Source organism: Cherax quadricarinatus, chromosome 2 (assembly GCF_038502225.1).
Source record: "Cherax quadricarinatus isolate ZL_2023a chromosome 2, ASM3850222v1, whole genome shotgun sequence".
Lineage (NCBI taxonomy): Eukaryota > Metazoa > Arthropoda > Malacostraca > Decapoda > Parastacidae > Cherax > Cherax quadricarinatus.
The window spans coordinates 61,249,474-61,269,425 of NC_091293.1; the positions used below are offsets into that span (position 1 = coordinate 61,249,474).

The following is a 19,952-nucleotide window of genomic DNA, read 5'->3' on the forward strand; positions in this document are numbered from 1 at the left end:
AGTGAAAGCAAAAGATAAATGGGATACAAGGAGAAACGCATCAGCAAGTAAGACAGATGTGAAGGTTTATAAACTAAAGGAGGAGGCACTTATAGTAAGATATAAACAACTACCTAGGTAGTAGGTTGGTAGACAGCAACCACCCAGGGAGGTACTTTTGTCTTGCCAAGTGAGTGTAAAACAAAAGCCTGTAATTGTTTTACACGATGGTAGGGTTGCTGATGTCTTTTTCCTGTCTCATAAACATGCAAGATTTCAGGTACGTCTTGCTACTTTTACCTATACTTAGGCCACACTACACTAGTTCTTGTTTTGGTTTATTTCTTCTTATCTCCGTGGGGGAGGAACAGAATTCTTCTTCTGTAAGCCATGCGTGTCATAAGAGGTGACTAAAATGCCAGGAGCAAGGGGCTATTAACCCCTTCTCCTGTATACATTACTAAGTTAAAATGAGAGACTTTTTTTTTTTTTAGGTCACCCTACCTCAGTAGGATATGGCCAGTTTGATGAAAAAACAATAAACAACTACTGGAAGAAAGATGGGCTAGTGAAAGTACAGGAGGGCCCCACTTATATGGCGGGTTAGGTTCCAGGCAATTGCCGTAAAGTAACAATCGCCATAAAGCAAATCACTTTTTTTCACTTCTAAATGCATCAGCTGTAATCCGTTCCAGAAAGTCAGCCTAAATCGGAAAAGGCCGAAAACCGAAATAATATTTCCCATAAGAAATAATGTAAATTCAATTAATCCGTTTCAGACACCCAAAAGTATTAACAGAAAATACATTTTATAGAGAATAACTATAGTTTTACATACACAAAACAATAAGAAATAAATATAAAGCACAAATTTAAATGATAAATGAACATTACATACTTTATTGATATAAAGCACAAATTTAAATGATAAATGAACATTACATACTTTATTGAAGACTCTTGTTGGCGTATTGAAGGCTAGGAGGGGAGTTTTTTTTTTTTTTAAACAGGGTTTAACAAGGTTAGGTTGAGGATCCCTAGCTTTATTGACAAGCTATTTACAGGTTAAGGATTCCTAACTTTATTGGCAAGCTAAGAGCTGTTACCTACATCAGCTCATTTGAAAGCATTTTTATTGTTATGAGACATACAAGTAGGGAACAGGATGAAGTTGGAGCCATCTGTGGGCCAGCATTTTCATTTGATCAGCTGACTTTATCTCGTTGACATCATTATGCTGTACGAATGTGTTCCATACTCGAGTCATCCTGGGTATATATGATCTCAGATGGAGTGATGTTCTGGAGAAGGGTACAGCCAGAGTGAAGTTGCTGCTTTCTGCCCATCTTGTGGCATAAAAGCTTGTTTCATGCTGTCCTCGAAGTGGATCCAAGTGTGGTACTTTGAAAATATTGGCCTTGTACATAACAGTAAGGCCACCCACATCCCTCCTGTGTTCAAGGCTCTGCTGAAATGACAGATCTATCCCGGATGGGTCCAGGCGAGAGATGAGACGTCTTGCTCTGTTCTCTACTTTGTCAAGCAGTCGCAGATGAGAGAGGGGTTACTTCCTTTTTTGTCTTTTACTGTCACAGTACATTCACTACTTACCTTAAAATATTTGCAGTCTTAACCCTTTGACTGTTGCAACCCCAAATCCTGTGGTGTCTCCTGGTGTCGAAAAATTTTTGAAAAAAAAAAAAAAAAAAAATTATTTTTCTTATGAAATTATAGAGAATCTTTTCCTGATGGTAATGACACCAAAAAAATAAAATTTTATGAAAAACTTACAGAATTATGTTCTCATGAAGTTAGCGACTCGGCTATATATACAAATCGGCAATTTCGCCCACTTTGAGCCATATTTTCGGCTAATTCCATTGTTCCAGTCGACCAAACTCATAGCTATTTCTTTAGAACTCCATTTGTTCTATCGATTGAGTACAAGAAACTGCCCATTTAACGATTTCAACTACCCAATAATGTGGTCAGAAATTTGCAATTTGGCCAATTTCATGCAAATTAAAAAATATGCCAATTTCAAAATAGTTTCTAGAATGAACAATGCAGACATTCCTGGCTCTAAAATAACATTTTCTTTGTTAATCAGTCATGTCACCAGGCCCCTCTGATATTACTCTTGCTTTCTATTTTGAATTTTTATTCAATCAAAAAATAGAAGATTTACTGTTATGCAGATTACTGCAATATTGTAATAATTGTATAAATAATGTCAACCCATTCATGACTGCATATTAGAATTTATTGGACAATGAAATCATTTGTTTACTTTTGAACAAAGGCAAAAATCAAACATTTCCCTTACTTTCAGCTCCATTTCCAGGTTCTTTTTATAGTAAAACCAATCAAAATCACCACTATTTCTATATGTTTTCCATTCTATCAAATGAGACTAAGAAAACAAGAATACAACCATAAATACCATACGAAAATACACCACAAAGTCGGCACTTTAATCCAAAAACATGGTCGGAGTTTTTTTTCTCATTATGCACTGCGTACTGCAGGATCTTTTTATATGGTGCACACTGACCACACAGACCCATTCTCTCACATGTGGGCCTACCAGCTTTTACCTGTTTGATTTGAAGCCACTAGAATTTTTGAGTATATTTACGTCAAACACTGTGGCTCGTAAATCGTATATATACCACCAAAACAGTCAAAGGGTTAATGAAGGGCGAGAGGTGAGTAGTATTTATTTGTAGGAATTCAGTGTAGGTACCCGGTAGATGTTGGAACACGTATGTAGCCCCCCTGGGCTACACTACACAGCCATTTTATTACATTGACATACTATGTTCGCTGAGTTTAATCACCTCTAACAACTACCTTCAGATGGCATTATAAACAAAGGGAAAAGTTGTGAATAATTCATACCGAGAATTGTAAACAAACGCTTATGAAGGGTAGTGACTGGACCAGATGCCAGATTCACAGTTTTCTCTAACGCTGAATCACAGAAAACATAATGTTTACCCTTCATCCTCCTCCCTCCCTCCCTCCTTGATTCGCCGGTACTCAATACTATATGCTATGTAATGTGATTCTTATATAATTTTTAAGAAAATATCCAAGAGGAATTAATGAAAATGTCTATATTAACCTAAAATAAGACATTTAACATGCCCAAGAGTGATTATTATTACGTGTCCAATACTGCCGATCTCCGAAATAACGGCCAAAAACCGGGATAGAATTTCGGCCAAAAAAGCAGCCAAAATCCGAATTGGCTGATATCAGGAATGGCCGATAACCGAGGGTCCACTGTACTATGATTATATGTATCATTTTTATATGATATGTAGTGTGTTTGTTATATAATTTTGAAAAAAAATCATAGATTAATGAAATTGTCTACAGTAGATCGCAATATTACATGGTAGTTGCGTTCCTGAAAACACCATGTTAGGTAAATCCATGTTAGATAAATTGAAGAACTTATAGGAAAAATAGGGTTACATTCCTGGGAGCCCCAAAAAAGCCAAACAACTTTTTTTTCAGACCTCCAGATCTTACAAAAATAAAAGTGAACATGTATACGTAATTGTAGTTCATTGTCATGATGCATTACGTTGTTTTTACTGCTTAAGACCACAAATCCAACAGAAATAATAGTACAGTGGACCCCGGTTTTCGTCCAGTGTGGAAATCTTACAATTCGGATTTCAAGCATTTTTCTCGGTGAAATTTTTCCCGGGTTTCGTACATCTGCTCAGAAATTGTCTGTATCAGATGAATCTACCCACCCGTGACGCCGCTTCTCACACGTACCAGACTCAGTCTGCCTTTGTTTCTCGTTGAGTTAGCAATACTCTGTGTGTTCATCCATTGTTTTTTGTGCTTGTTTATTGATTGCGACTGTGAAATAAGCCACCATGGGGCTGAAGAAAGTTCAGAGTGCCAGCCCTTTGGTAAAGGTGAGAAACATGATACAATTCAAGAAAGAACTTATTGCAAAATATGAAAGTGGTGTATGTGTGGCTGAGCTCGCCAGGATGTATGGGAAGGCGACATCAACAATCAGTTCCATCCTGGTGAAGAGAGTAGAAATCAAGGAAGCTGATGCTGCAAAAGCAGTAAATATGCTAACGAAACAGAGATCACAAACAATCGAGGATGTGAAGTTGTTGTTGGTGTGGAGCAACAAAAAACAGTTAGCGGGAGATAGTGTTGTGGAGGGCTTTGATACCTGAAGTCCTTATGGAGGGGGATTCCCCTTCCAAACAATAACCTCTCCTCTCTCTCCCTTCCGCGTCTTCTGCCATATGCCAACAAGAGTCTTCAATAAAGGTATGTAATAGTGATTTAAATGTTCATTTATCCATTAAAATTAGTGCTTTATATTTATTTCTCATTGTTTTCTGTATGTAAAATTATAGTTATTCTCTATAAAATGTATTTTTTTGTTAATATTTTTGGGTGTCTGGAACAGATTAATTGGATTTACATTATTTCTCACGGGAAATATTACTTCAGTTTTCGTCCATTTTGGATTTTGGCCAACCTTCTAGGACGGATTAAGGGTGAAAACCAGGGTATTACTGTATTTCTTACCTTAAATTGTGGGTGCTGGTGTTTGTGGATGATTGTGGAGAGTGGAGAGTTATGCTGTGGCCCTACTGGGCTGAGGTGGATGGCAGAGGTTCTGGTACTGAAGTCGATGGTTGTACTGGAGTGCACATAAATTCTGTAATGGATTTCTGTTCTATTTTACCCTGCAGTACATTATACAACTGACGGTAAGGCATCAGCTGCTCTAGACACCGTTTCCAGGTCCTCTTCAGTGAAAAAGTCTAACTTTAAGTCAGTCAAGTCAATCAGTAAATCAGTCAAGTCAGTAAGTCAGTTAGTCAAGTCAGTAAAGTAAGTCAGTCAGTCAAGTCAGTCAGTTAAGTCAGTAAATCAGTAAAGTCAGTCAGTTAAGTCAGTAAATCAGTCAAGTCAGTGAATCAGCCAAGTCAGTCAGTCAAGTCAGTGAGTGAGTCAGACAAGTCAGTCAGTCAGTCAAATAAATCAGTCATGTCAGTCATTCAAGTCAGTCAGTCAGTCAAGTCAGTCAGTCAGTCAGTCAAATAAATCAGTCACATCAGTCATTCAAGTCAGTCAGTCATTCAAGTCAGTCAGTCACTAAGTCAAGTCAAGTCAAGTCAAGTCAAGTCAAGTCAAGTCAAGTCAAGTCAAGTCAAGTCAAGTCAAGTCAAGTCAAGTCAAGTCAAGTCAAGTCAAGTCAAGTCAAGTCAAGTCAAGTCAAGTCAAGTCAAGTCAAGTCAAGTCAAGTCAAGTCAAAGTCAAAGTCAAAGTCAAAGTCAAAGTCAGTCAGTCAAGTCAGTCAGTCAAAGTCAGTCAGTCAAGTCAGTCAGTCAGTCAGTCAGTCAGTCAGTCAGTCAAAGTCAGTCAGTCAGTCAAGTCAGTCAGTAAGTTACTCATCACACAAACTCATATAGTATTTACCTTATTCTTTTTATCCTGTAAACGGTCCAAACATATACATACGTTCTCTCAGCCAGTGCCCCGAATATTTTGAAATTTTTTTTTTATAGAAATAAAGAGGACATTTTTCTAAGTGTTATAGGATAAAAAAAAATTTAGGGTCAGTACTTACTGAGATATGAGGCCGCGAAGTTGGCACTGGATGGTCACCTAACAGCAACATCAAGTCCTGCCGCTTGCAGAAGTTTTGCCGATGTACCTTTTTTTCTCATTTTTATATTTTATGTAATTTTTATGCTCTGATAATTACGATTTATAGTGGTTCTTGTCAATTCATAACCAATCTTTGTTCTGACATTAATATTAGGTACTGAAATTGTACTCAAATTGTCACAAACACAATGACAGGTGGACATATACATCTGCCTTGGTCATTTACTATTGTCTAGGAATACAGTGGACCCTTGCCTAACGAATGCATCGCATAACGTTAAATCCGCCTAGCGATACATTTTAACGGAAAAATTTTGCCTCGGATAGCGCTAAAAAACTCACTCAACGTGATTCGTTAGAGACACGTCCATGTGCAGCCTGAGCCCGCCTCACTTGTTCCGTGGGTGCCAGTGTTTACAAGCCAGCCACCGCAGTCGCTTCCAAGCATACAATTGGAACATTTCATATTATCACAGCCTTTTTAGTGATTGCACCTGCAAAATAAGTCACCATGGGCCCACAAGAAAGCTTCTAGTGCCAACCCTACAGGAAAAATGGTGAGAATTACTATGGATATGAACAGGGCCAGATTAAGAAGTCTCCAGGCCCTAGGCTATTCAGATTGGCGGGGCCCCTTTGAGTTACAGGTAAGCGAAGCGACCCCTTCCAGCTTGGGGGTGGGGGGGGGCGAAAGCAAACATTTATCCATACACATCAATGTCTATCAACAACACTTCAGTTAATTTGTCACAGTACAAGTCTAGATAACGTGTAATTACTACAGAAAATTGGAGAGGAATCTCCCATACTCACCCATTAGCGGGAAAACACAGCTGTTCTGATGTAAACAAAGGCGTGTTGAGTGTTGCCATCTATGGTTAGGTTTATTTATTTTTATTTTATTTTATTTCATTATTTATTTTTGTTTTGATTAATTTTTAAAAATCAATTTTACTCTCCAAACACTTGAACTTTTTAGGTAGGGACCCCTTTGCACTTGCACCATGTGCGCAGTCTTGGATGAGCCCCTGAACCCCTTGGACCGCAGGGCCCCCCAAATGCGCGGGGCCCTAGGCAAATGCCTAGTTTGCCTATGCGGTAATCCAGCCCTGGATATGAAGAAAGAGATCATTGCTAAGTATGAAAGTGGAGTGCGTGTCTCTGAGCTGGCCAGGTTGTACACAAAACCACAATCAACCATAGCTACTACTGTGGCCAAGAAAACGGCAATCAAGGAAGCTGTTCTTGCCAAAGGTGCAACCTTGTTTTCGAAACAGAGATCGCAAGTGATATAAGATGTTGAGAGACTGTTATTGGTGTGGATAAACGAAAAACAGATAGCAGGAGATAGCATCTCTCAAGCGATCATATGTGAAAAGGCTAGGAAGTTGCATGACGATTTAATTAGAAAAATGCCTGCAACTAGTGGTGATGTGAGTGAATTTAAGGCCAGCAAAGGTTGGTTTGAGAGATTTAAGAATCGTAGTGGCATACATAGTGTGATAAGGCATGGTGAGGCTGCCAGTTCGGACCACAAAGCGGCTGAAAAATATGTGCAGGAATTCAAGGAGTACATAGACAGTGAAGGACTGAAACCTGAACAAGTGTTTGTGACGAAACAGGCCTATTTTGGAAGAAAATGCCAAACAGGACCTACATTACTGAGGAGGAAAAGGCACTCCCAGGACATAAATCTATGAAAGACAGGTTTACTCTGTTGATGTGCGCTAATGCTAGTGGTGATTGCAAAGTGAAGCCTTTATTGGTGTATCACTCTGAAACTCCCAGAGTGTTCAGGAAAAACAATGTCCTCAAGGCTAATCTGTGCGTGCTGTGGAGGACAAACAATAAGGCATGGGTCACTAGGGACTTTTTCTAAGACTGGTTACACCATGCATTTGCCCCCAATGTGAAAAATTACCTAATTGAAAAGAAATTAGACCTTAAGTGCCTCCTGGTATTAGACAATGCTCCTGGTCATCCTTCAGACATGGCAGACGACTTTCTGCGGAAATGAGCTTCATTAAGGTCAAGTTTTTGCCTCCTAATACCACTCCTCTCCTGCAGCCCATGGACCAGCAGGTCACTGCAAACTTCAAAAAACTCTACACAAAAGCTATGTTTGAAAGGTGCTTTGTAATGACCTCAGAAACTCAACTGACTCTAAGAGAGTTTTGAAGAGATCACTTTAGCATTCTCAATTGTGTAAACATTATAGGTAAGGCTTGGGAGAAAGTGACTAAGAGGACCTTGAACTCTGCTTGGAAGAAACTGTGGCCAGAATGTGTAGACAAAGGGGATTTTGAAGGGTTTGAGGCTAACCCTCGGAATCCTATGCCAGTTAAGGAATCCATTGTGGCATTGGGGAAGTCCTTGGGGTTGGAGGTTAGTAGGGAGGATGTGGAAGAGTTGGTGGAGGAGGACAATGACGAACTAACCACTGATGAGCTGCTGGATCATCTTCAACAGCAAGAGGCCAGGCCTGAGGAAACTGCTCCGGAGGAGGGGATAGAGAAATTGAAGAAGTTGTCTACTTCAAAGATTAAGGAAATGTGTGCAATGTGGCTTAAAGTGCAAACCTACCTTTTTTGATGAAAATCACCCTCACACAGCTATTGCAAGCCGTGCTGGTGGCTATTACACTGACAATGTTGTGAAACACTTTAGGAATGTCATAAAGGAACGGGAGGTACAGGCCTCTATGGACAGATACGTTGTGCGACAGAGGTCCAGTGACTCTCAAGCTGGTCCTAGTGGCATTAAAAGAAGAAGGGAAGTAACCCCAGAAAAGGACTTGACACCTCAAGTCCTAGTGGAAGGGGATTCCCCTTCTAAACATTAACACCATCCACAGTCTCCCCTCCTCCCATCCCATCAATCATCACCAGATCTTCAATAAAGGTAAGTGTCATGTAACTGTGCACATCTTCTTCAGTTTGTGTGTATTAAAATTAATATTTCATGAGGTAAAAAATTTTTTTTTGTTCATACTTTGGGGTGCCAGGAACTGATTAATTTGATTTCCATTATTTCTTATGGGGAAAATTAATTCGCCTAACGATAATTTCACCTAACGTTGAGCTCTCAGGAATGGATTAATAGCGTTAGGCGAGGGTCCACTGTATATACAAAGTATTTATAGGTCCCAGCAACGTTTTGGATACGTGGGAGTATATAATAAGAAGCTCTCTTGAAGCATGATGCAAGATAAGTGTCAGTCCACTGCTGATAGTGCAGTGATGAGATAAAATACGATTAGTGGTGATATTTGATGAGCTCCACGAGGGGGTGCATGATAAGATAAGTGGTGACATTTGACGAGTGTGGGCCCTTGCTTTATTTTTCACTGTTACACATAAATATATCTGTCTATCTGTCTGTCTGTCAAGCTCTCTGTCTGCGTGTCTAGCTCTCTATCTGTCCGTCTAGCTCTCCGTCTGTCTGTCTAGCTCTCTGTTTATCTCTGTCTCTGCTTATCTGTCTCTCCGTCTGCCTGTCTCTCTTTCTATCTCTCTGCTTATCTCTCTCTCTGTCTCAGAGAGTGCCACTCACGAACTAACAGGTACTACATATGCTACAAGCACAGTATAGCACTTTGTCTAAATTTCTGTTTTTTTTTTTTTATTATTATCACACTGGCTGATTCCCACCAAGGCAGGGTGGCCCGAAAAAGAAAAACTTTCACCATCATTCACTCCATCACTGTCTTGCCAGAAGGGTGCTTTACACTACAGTTTTTAAACTCCAACATTAACACCCCTCCTTCAGAGTGCAGGCACTGTACTTCCCATCTCCAGGACTCAAGTCCGGCCTGCCGGTTTCCCTGAACCCCTTCATAAATGTTACTTTGCTCACACTCCAACAGCACGTCAAGTATTAAAAACCATTTGTCTCCATTCACTCCTATCAAACACGGTCACGCATGCCTGCTGGAAGTCCAAGCCCCTCGCACACAAAACCTCCTTTACCCCCTCCCTCCAACCTTTCCTAGGCCGACCCCTACCCCGCCTTGCTTCCACTACAGACTGATACACTCTTGAAGTTATTCTGTTTCGCTCCATTCTCTCCACAGGTCCGAACCACCTCAACAACCCTTCCTCAGCCCTCTGGACAACAGTTTTGGTAATCCCGCACCTCCTCCTAACTTCCAGACTACGAATTCTCTGCATTATATTCACACCACACATTGCTCTCAGACATGACATCTCCACTGCCTCCAGCCTTCTCCTCGCTGCAACATTCATCACCCATACTTCACACCCATATAAGAGTGTTGGTAAAACTATACTCTCATACATTCCCCTCTTTGCCTCCAAGGACAAAGTTCTTTGTCTCCACAGACTCCTAAGTGCACCACTCACCCTTTTCCCCTCATCAATTCTATGATTCACCTCATCTTTCATAGACCCATCCGCTGACACGTCCACTCCCAAATATCTGAATACATTCACCTCCTCCATACTCTCTCCCTCCAATCTGATATAGAATCTTTCATCACCTAATATTTTTGTTATTCTCATAACCTTACTCTTTCCTGTATTCACTTTTAATTTTCTTCTTTTGCACACCCTACCAAATTCATCCACCAATCTCTGCAACTTCTCTTCAGAATCTCCCAAGAGCACAGTGTCATCAGCAAAGAGCAACTGTGACAACTCCCACTTTATGTGTGATTCTTTATCTTTTAACTCCACGCCTCTTGCCAAGACCCTCGCATTTACTTCTCTTACAACCCCATCTATAAATATATTAAACAACCACGGTGACATCACACATCCTTGTCTAAGGCCTACTTTTACTGGGAAATAATTTCCCTCTTTCCTACATACTCTAACTTGAGCCTCACTATCCTCGTAAAAACTCTTCACTGCTTTCAGTAACCTACCTCCTACACCATACACCTGCAACATCTGCCACACTGCCCCCCTATCCACCCTGTCATACGCCTTTTCCAAATCCATAAATGCCACAAAGACCTCTTTAGCCTTATCTAAATACTGTTCACTTATATGTTTCACTGTAAACACCTGGTCCACACACCCCCTACCTTTCCTAAAGCCTCCTTGTTCATCTGCTATCCTATTCTCCGTCTTACTCTTAATTCTTTCAATAATAACTCTACCATACACTTTGCCAGGTATACTCAACAGACTTATCCCCCTATAATTTTTGCACTCTCTTTTATCCCCTTTGCCTTTATACAAAGGAACTATGCATGCTCTCTGCCAATCCCTAGGTACCTTACCCTCTTCCATACATTTATTAAATAATTGCACCAACCGCTCCAAAACTATATCCCCACCTGCTTTTAACATTTCTATCTTTATCCCATCAATCCCGGCTGCCTTACCCCCTTTCATTTTACCTACTGCCTCACGAACTTCCCCCACACTCACAACTGGCTCTTCCTCACTCCTACAAGATGTTGTTCCTCCTTGCCCTATACACGAAATCACAGCTTCCCTATCTTCATCAACATTTAACAATTCCTCAAAATATTCCCTCCATCTTCCCAATACCTCTAACTCTCCATTTAATAACTCTCCTCTCCTATTTTTAACTGACAAATCCATTTGTTCTCTAGGCTTTCTTAACTTGTTAATCTCACTCCAAAACTTTTTCTTATTTTCAACAAAATTTGTTGATAACATCTCACCCACTCTCTCATTTGCTCTCTTTTTACATTGCTTCACCACTCTCTTAACCTCTCTCTTTTTCTCCATATACTCTTCCCTCCTTGCATCACTTCTACTTTGTAAAAACTTCTCATATGCTAACTTTTTCTCCCTTACTACTCTCTTCACATCATCATTCCACCAATCACTCCTCTTCCCTCCTGCACCGACTTTCCTGTAACCACAAACTTCTGCTGAACACTCTAACACTACATTTTTAAACCTACCCCATACCTCTTCGACCCCATTGCCTATGCTCTCATTAGCTCATCTATCCTCCAATAGCTGTTTATATCTTACCCTAACTGCCTCCTCTTTTAGTTTATAAACCTTCACCTCTCTCTTCCCTGATGCTTCTATTCTCCTTGTATCCCATCTACCTTTTACTCTCAGTGTAGCTACAACTAGAAAGTGATCTGATATACCTGTGGCCCCTCTATAAACATGTACATCCTGAAGTCTACTCAACAGTCTTTTATCTACCAATACATAATCCAACAAACTACTGTCATTTCGCCCTACATCATATCTTGTATACTTATTTATCCTCTTTTTCTTAAAATATGTATTACCTATAACTAAACCCCTTTCTATACAAAGTTCAATCAAAGGGCTCCCATTTTCATTTACACCTGGCACCCCAAACTTACCTACCACACCCTCTCTAAAAGTTTCTCCTACTTTAGCATTCAGGTCTCCTAGCACAATTACTCTCTCACTTGGTTCAAAGGCTCCTATACATTCACTTAACATCTCCCAAAATCTCTCTCTCTCCTCTGCATTCCTCTCTTCTCCAGGTGCATACACGCTTATTATGACCCACTTCTCGCATCCAACCTTTACTTTAATCCACATAATTCTTGAATTTACATATTCATATTCTCTTTTCTCCTTCCATAACTGATCATTCAACATTACTGCTATCCCTTCCTTTGCTCTAACTCTCTCAGATACTCCAGATTTAATCCCATTTATTTCCCCCCACTGAAACTCCCCTACCCCCTTCAGCTTTGTTTCGCTTAGGGCCAGGACATCCAACTTCTTTTCATTCATAACATCAGCAATCATCTGTTTCTTGTCATCCGCACTACATCCACGCACATTTAAGCATCCCAGTTTTATAAAGTTTTTCTTCTTCTCTGTTTTAGTAAATGTCTACAGGAGAAGGGGTTACTAGCCCATTGCTCCCGGCATTTTAGTCGCCTCATACGACACGCATGGCTTACGGAGGAAAGATTCGTTTCCACTTCCCCATGGACAATAGAAGAAATAAAGAGGAACAAGAGCTATTTAGAAAAAGGAGAAAAACCTAGATGTATGTATATATATATGCATGTGCGTGTCTGTGAAGTGTGACCAAAGTGTAAGTAGGAGTAGCAAGATATCCCTGTTATCTAGCGTGTTTATGAGACAGAAAAAGAAACCAGCAATCCTACCATCATGCAAAACAGTTACAGGTTTCTGTTTCACAGTCATCTGGCAGGACGGTAGTACTTCCCTGGGTGGTTGGCTACCATTGTATAATTGTATTTGTTTGTACCTGTGAGACAGAGATAGACAGAGACAAAGAGATAGACAAACAGAGACAGACAGAGATAGACATAGAGACAGACAGACGGAGATACAGCCAGTCAGCCAGCAGTCGGCCAGCCAGTTGGCCAGCCACCCAGCCAGCCTGCCGAACACGTTCCAGAATTGTTTCTCTTTACTTAGGGCATAGGTTATAAGACATTCTGAAAGGTTGTTGCACAAATGTTGCACATGGGTTATTATCGAGGTTTTTGATATTTTCTCAACCACTTATGGCCATATACACCTCAAAGCCACTACACTCAGGGTCAACATCACTTTCCTCTTAAAATGGGAGTGTTAATACTACATATCATCAGTGAATCCCAGGTGTTTGCCGTGCTGTTTGCTCTAGCTGGCACTCAATTGAACTGGTGCTCCCACAAGGTACTAAGTGGTCCCAGATTTTTTTAATACTGCGCACATCGAGGGCTAAGACCCATTCCATGCTAACCAGGCATCTCAGGCCAATTGTGCCAAATTTGGAGGCAGGAAAAGTAAAACTTAGATTTACGCTTGGGGCGCTAGCAGTAAGAACGTATATATACATCTGGACCATTCATGGGTTAATTGCACAAACTGATGCTTCATTATGGCCACAGGCTATCTCTTGTCTAATACAGTGTCTATTTTCTTTGTTAATTCTAAAACTTAAATGCTTATACCTTTTCTTGCCACTTTCAGCAACACTGGCATGCGTATTGAGTGTCATGATTGCTTGGAGATACAAGATATGGTAATTAAAAAATCAAAACACAATTCACAAACACAGCTAGCTCCTAGGGAGCATTCGTACTGGACACATATTCACACTGGCTGGAATGGGGGTGGCGGGTGTGTCGGGGGTGGCAGGGGATGGCGGGAGGTCTCCCCTGCTGACTACAACAAGGCGGCAGCTTGAGCTGGGGAAATTTTCCCGTGCCAGCAAACGAAACTCTGTAAAGTTAATTTTACAAAGTGTTGTATAAAACTGTGCTGCAGTTTTTCAATAGTGCAATAAGCCACTTGCCAAGAAACTTCTTCATCGCTATCCCACATAAGAACATAGGAATGGAGGAACACTGCAGAAGGTCTACTCATATACTTATCCAATCTCTCTTCCAAGCTACCCAAGATTTTAGACTCTATAAGCCCACTCGGTAGATCATCACATGCAGCATTTCCACCTGACCCAGCATTCTCAACCTGACTATAAATACTCTCGTACCTTCCACCCAGCTAGATCTATTTGTGACTTGAAAAAGCCCACTGTGTGGGTGAAACGTTGTCAATAAAGGATCACATTATACCGCATATGTGTTTATATTTCCAGCAGTCTCTTTCTTCTTCAGCGTTTCTACCTTACCATTCGTCTTCTTCATCGTCAACTTCGTTCCATGATGTCCAGCCACTGTCCAGGCTCCCTTCTTGACCTGAGGACTCACAACAGGAGCACTACTTCAAATCCTCTTGTTTTCCTCAGTCAATCACCGTATCTTCATCTTCGCTACCCTCAATTCCTCCCTAAGCTGCTGGTAAAGTTGCTCGATGGAGGGCATCTTGGCTCAGTCCAGAGAGAGCACACAAGACACGTCTTCACAGAGTTAAGTACAGGTCACAAAGAATGACTAAATTGATTTACTGTATAAGGAATCTTCCGTATGAAGATAGACTTAGAGCGTTGAATCTCCACTCTCTGGAGAGATGTAGAACGAGAGGAGATATCATCGAGGTGTATAAATGAATAATGGGCATAAACAAAGGTGATATTAATAAAGTACTGAGGGTGTCAAACCACGAAAGAACCAGAAATAATGGATTTAAGTTGGATAAATTTAGATTAGAAAGGACATAGGTAAGTACAGTGGAACCTCAAAAATCGAACTGCTCCCAACACGACCAATTATGTAAGTGTATTTTTGTAAGTGCTTTTATAAGTGTATTTTTGAGGGTCTGAAATGGACTAATCTAATTTACATTATTCCTGATGGGAATAAATTCATTCGGTAAAGGCACTCGAACAGCCTTCTGGACCGAAGAAAGTTCGATATTTGAGGTTCCACTGTACTGGTTTTTGAACAGAGTGGTGGATGCATGGAATGGTCTTCCGAGTAGGGTGATCAAGGTTAGGACCTTGGGTACCTTTAAAAAGAGACTGGACAAATATATGAGTGGGAGGGGCTGGGTTTGATTGGTGTTGTGGGTATGGGAGTTAATTCTTGGGTAGTTTTGGGTAGGGATGGTTTTGATAAGGACCTGCCTTGTATGGGCCAGTAGGCCTCCTGCAGTGTTCCTCCATTCTTATGTTCTTAAACTTTGTCAATAAAGGATCATATTGTACTGCTTATGTGTTTATATTCCATTGTGTCGGTATTTTATACCATTTATTTCCATAAAAACACAAGAAAGCAGGAAAACTGCAGCAGACCTGTTGGCCCATACTAGGCAGGTCCTTCACAAACCACCCCACTAACAGAATATTTGTCCAACCTAATTTTCAATGCTGCCCAAGCAATAAGCTTTGATAATTCTATTCACTCATGCCAAGTCCCACTCAAATCAAATCATGTATGGGGAAGTACCCTGGCTGGTGTGTTCTTTCTTTAATTCTATCGTGTCTCTCATCTTCTTTACCAAAGGGCTGGCACTAGAAGCTTTCTTTGGGCCCATGGTAGCTTACTTAGCAGTTGCAAGCACAAAAAAGAATGATTACAAAATGTATTGTATGAACATGGGGTAATGGTCACTCAGTCACAGACAATGCCACATTGACTCCCGAATATTGTGTGGGGGAGCCCTTGCGTACACCCAGCTGCTCCCAGCTGCATGGACGCGTTTCGTACGGCGGACGAATCACGAGGCAAATCACGAACAGCGAGGCTTTATTTTGATGAAAAAAGTTGCCGAAAGTCAAAATTCACAAAGCACGAGGCTCATGAAACTCGGGGTTGCACTGAACATAAGAAAGGAGGAACACTGCAGCAGGCCTGTTGGCCCATACTAGGCAGGTCCTTCACAATCCATCCCACTAACAAAATATTTGCACAATCAAATTTTCAATGCTACCCAAGAAATAAGCTTTGATAATTCTATTTACTCATGTGCAAGTCCCACTCTAATTCAACCCCTCTCACCCATGTATTTATCCAACCTAAATTTGAAACTACACGAGGTTTTAGCTTCGATAACTGTACTAGGTAGACTGTTCCACTCATCAGCTACCCTATTACCAAACCAGTACTTTCCTATATCCTTTCGAAATCTAAATTTATCTAATTTGACTCACGAAATCATAATGACACGATTGCAAACAAACCATACCATGGATGGGGATAGAACCTGCGATCAGAGAGTCTCATAACTCCAGACGGTCTGGAGTTATGAGACTCTCTGATTGCGGGTTCTATCCCCGTCCGTGGTATGGTTTATCTAATTTGAATCCATTAGTGCGGGTTCTCTTTTGGAGAGATATCTTCAAGACCTTATTTATATCCCCTTTGTTAATACTCATCTTCCATACACAAAAAAACCCGCACATAGAAGAGAGGAGCTTACAACGACGTTTCGGCCCGTCTTGGACCATTTACAAAGTCTACCACTACTAAGAACATAAGAAACATAAAGCAGGAACAGTGGTGACGTGTACTTAGCTCTGTGAAGACCTGTTTGTGCATCTCTGTGAATCTGTACTTAACCCAGTGGTGACCTGTACTTAACTCTGTGAAGAAGTGTCTTGTTTGCTCCCGTGGACTGAACCAAGATGCCCTCCATCGAGCAACTTTACCAGCAACTTAAGGAAGAATTGAGGGCAGCGAAGATGGAGATAAGGCGATTGACCGAGGAAAACAAGAGGATTCGTAGTAGTCCTCCTGTTTCGAGTCCTCAGGTCAAGAAGGGATCGTGGTCAGTGGCTGGACAGCAGGGGACGACGAAGTTGACGATCAAGAAGACGAATGGAAAGCCAGAAACGATGAAGAAGAAAGAGACTGCTGTGGAAACTCCTGTGGAAACCTCCAATGCATTCTCGGTGCTACCCGACGAATGTGAGTCGACTACTGGGATCGTCACGACGAACGACAACAAGGAAGGTAAGAATATTGTTGTTGTTGGGGATAGCCAGGTTAGATACATGGATAGGGCATTCTGCTTGAAGGACAGGAGTAGGAGACAAAGGGTATGCTTTCCTGGGGCTGGGATGGAGGACATTGTTAGCCGGCTTGATAACATCATGAATGGTAATGGGATCAATCCTATTATTTGCCTCAGTGCTGGAGGCAATGATGTAGGCAAGCGTAGAAGTGAGGATTTAGTTAGAAAGTTCAGGACAGCTATAGACATAATTAGGAAGAAGGGGGGGTGCCCTGTTATATGTGGCATTTTGCCAAGAAGAGGTGTTGGTAATGAATGGTTGTCCAGAGCAATTGGTAATAATTGTTGGCTGGATAAACACTGTAAGGATAATGCAGTACCATTCATTGACAACTGGGACAACTTCTATGGCCGAAATGACATGTATGCCAGGGATGGGGTTCACTTATCCAGGGCAGGTGTGGGTTTTCTTGCTAACTCAGTTGAGGGGGTTGTTAGGACTTTAAACTAGGATTAGTTAGAGGTATGGGTTTAGAAATGATTAATAATGAGTATGGATATATTGACTTATGCTCTGATATTAAGAATCTTAATAGTAACTGTCATGGAGTAACTCTGGGTAATGATGATTTCAGAATTTGTGTAAAAACAAAGATGAATAGGAAAAATGTGCAGAAGAAAAAACATATGATGGTATTTTATGCTAACAGTCGAAGTGCAAGAAATAAAATTAATGAACTACGTTTGGTAGCATGTGCTGGGAACTTTGATATCATTGCATTAACTGAAACGTGGTATGATTTAAAGAGTCGGGATATGACTGCTGAGTGTAATATTCAGGGATTTAAGTTGTTCAATGTGGATAGATGTAATGGGAAGGGGGGAGGAGTTGCATTGTATGTTCGAGAAAATATTAATTGTTGCATTAAAACAGGTATAAAAATAGATGGAGCAGTAACAGAGTCTGTTTGGGTAGAGTTCGTGGAGGGTCAAGAAAAACTAATTCTAGGTGTAATATACAGACCTCCAGGCTTGGATCACGATAGAGGGAGACTTCTTTGGGACGAAATTGTTAGGGCTTCTGGACACAGTAACATAGTCATAGTAGGGGACTTTAACTTTAGTCAAATTGACTGGAATTCTTTGACAGGTAATCTAGAGTCCAGTGACTTTATGGAAACAGTTCAGGACTGTTTTCTGAAACAGAGTGTAACTGAGCCTACCAGGGGTAATAATTTGCTAGACCTAGTCTTGTCAAATAAGGAAACACTCGTGAATAATCTGGAGATCACTGAAGAGCTTGGCGCAAGTGATCACAAATCCATCACTTTTAGCATTAATTGGGAATGCAAGAATAATGATAATACAGTAAAAATCCCTGATTTTCGTTCTGCCGATTATAATGGACTTAGGGAACATCTGTCTAATCTTGATTGGGGTTATCTAGCTAATGATTTTATTGACAATAATCATACTTATGAATATGAAGGGATCTGCTTTTATGATTGTTTTCTTAATAATGTACACAGTGCCCAGAGTATATACATTCCCCAGAGAGAATTCAGGTCTAATAATAACGATCCCAAATGGGTTAACAGGAGGCTAAAGCATCTATTAGGGGAGAAAAGGGGAATTTATAGGCGCATCAGAAGAGGAGAGGTTAACCTTACTGACCAATATGTTCAGCTTAAAAGAGAAGTAAAAAGGGCGATTAGAAAGGCTAAACGTGACTATGAAATTAGAGTTGCTAATGAATCAAAGACTAATCCAAAGGGGTTCTTTCAAGTGTATAGGACGAAGGTGAAGGAAAAAGTAGGACCTCTGAAATCTGGGAATGGACAGCTGACGGATAATGAACTGGAAATGTGTTCCTTATTTAATGACTATTTTTTGTCAGTTTTTACACAGGAAGATGTAAATGAGATTCCAGTAATTAACAATTATTTAGTTCCTGATGAATTTAAGTTAACTAATATTACTGTCACGAGGGACATGGTTATTAAACAGATAGACAAACTGAAACAAAATAAGTTCCTGGGACCCGATGAGTTGTTTTCAAGGGTACTTAAGGAATGCAAGATGGAGCTTAGTCAGCCATTAACGAGTGTATTCAATGCGTCCATCCTTACCAGTGTTGTGCCAGAGTTGTGGAAGATGGCTAATGTGGTTCCTATATTCAAATCAGGGGATAAGTCCACTCCTTCAAATTACCGTCCAATAAGCCTGACATCTATAGTGGGCAAGTTATTAGAATCAATTATAGCTGACATTATCAGAAGTCACCTTGAAGAGCATAACTTGATAAATGAATCTCAGCATGGATTCACGAGAGGTCGTTCCTGCCTGACAAACTTACTGACGTTCTTCAATAGAACATTTGAGGCAGTCGACAGTGATAAGGAATATGATATTGTTTATTTGGATTTTAGTAAAGCCTTCGACAGAGTACCTCACAAGAGACTCTTAAGAAAAGTGGCAGCTCATGGTATAGGAGGTAAAGTTCTAGCATGGATTGAGGCATGGCTTACCAATAGAAAGCAGAGAGTTACCATTAATGGAGTGAAATCTGAATGGGGATTAGTCACTAGTGGCGTTCCACAAGGATCAGTTTTAGGGCCTCTACTGTTCATAATTTACATTAATGACCTTGATGAAGGGATTACTAGTGACATGAGTAAGTTTGCTGATGATACAAAGATAGGCCATATAATTCACTCTGAGGAGGATATCAATGAACTCCAGGACGATTTGAACAAATTAATGTCTTGGTCTGAAAAATGGCAGATGAAGTTTAATGTGGATAAGTGTAAGGTACTTGCCCTTGGTAATGAAAATAACCCTCGAAGCTATAATCTAGGTGAAGTAGAGCTTGGTCATACAGAATGTGAAAAAGACTTGGGAGTCATGGTAAGCAGAAATCTAAAGCCAAGACAGCAGTGCCTTAATGTGCGCAACAAGGCCAACAGATTACTTGGATTTATCTCAAGAAGTATA

The 19,952-nt window shown here is 40.6% G+C and overlaps 1 protein-coding gene across 4 annotated transcripts in view; it reads right to left on the bottom strand.

Annotated features, from left to right (window-relative positions):
- The window catches only part of LOC128700761 (UDP-N-acetylglucosamine transporter TMEM241), a 132,849-nt gene that overhangs the window by 80,740 nt on the left and 32,157 nt on the right, over positions 1-19,952 (bottom strand). The gene's annotated exons all lie outside the window — the stretch shown is intronic.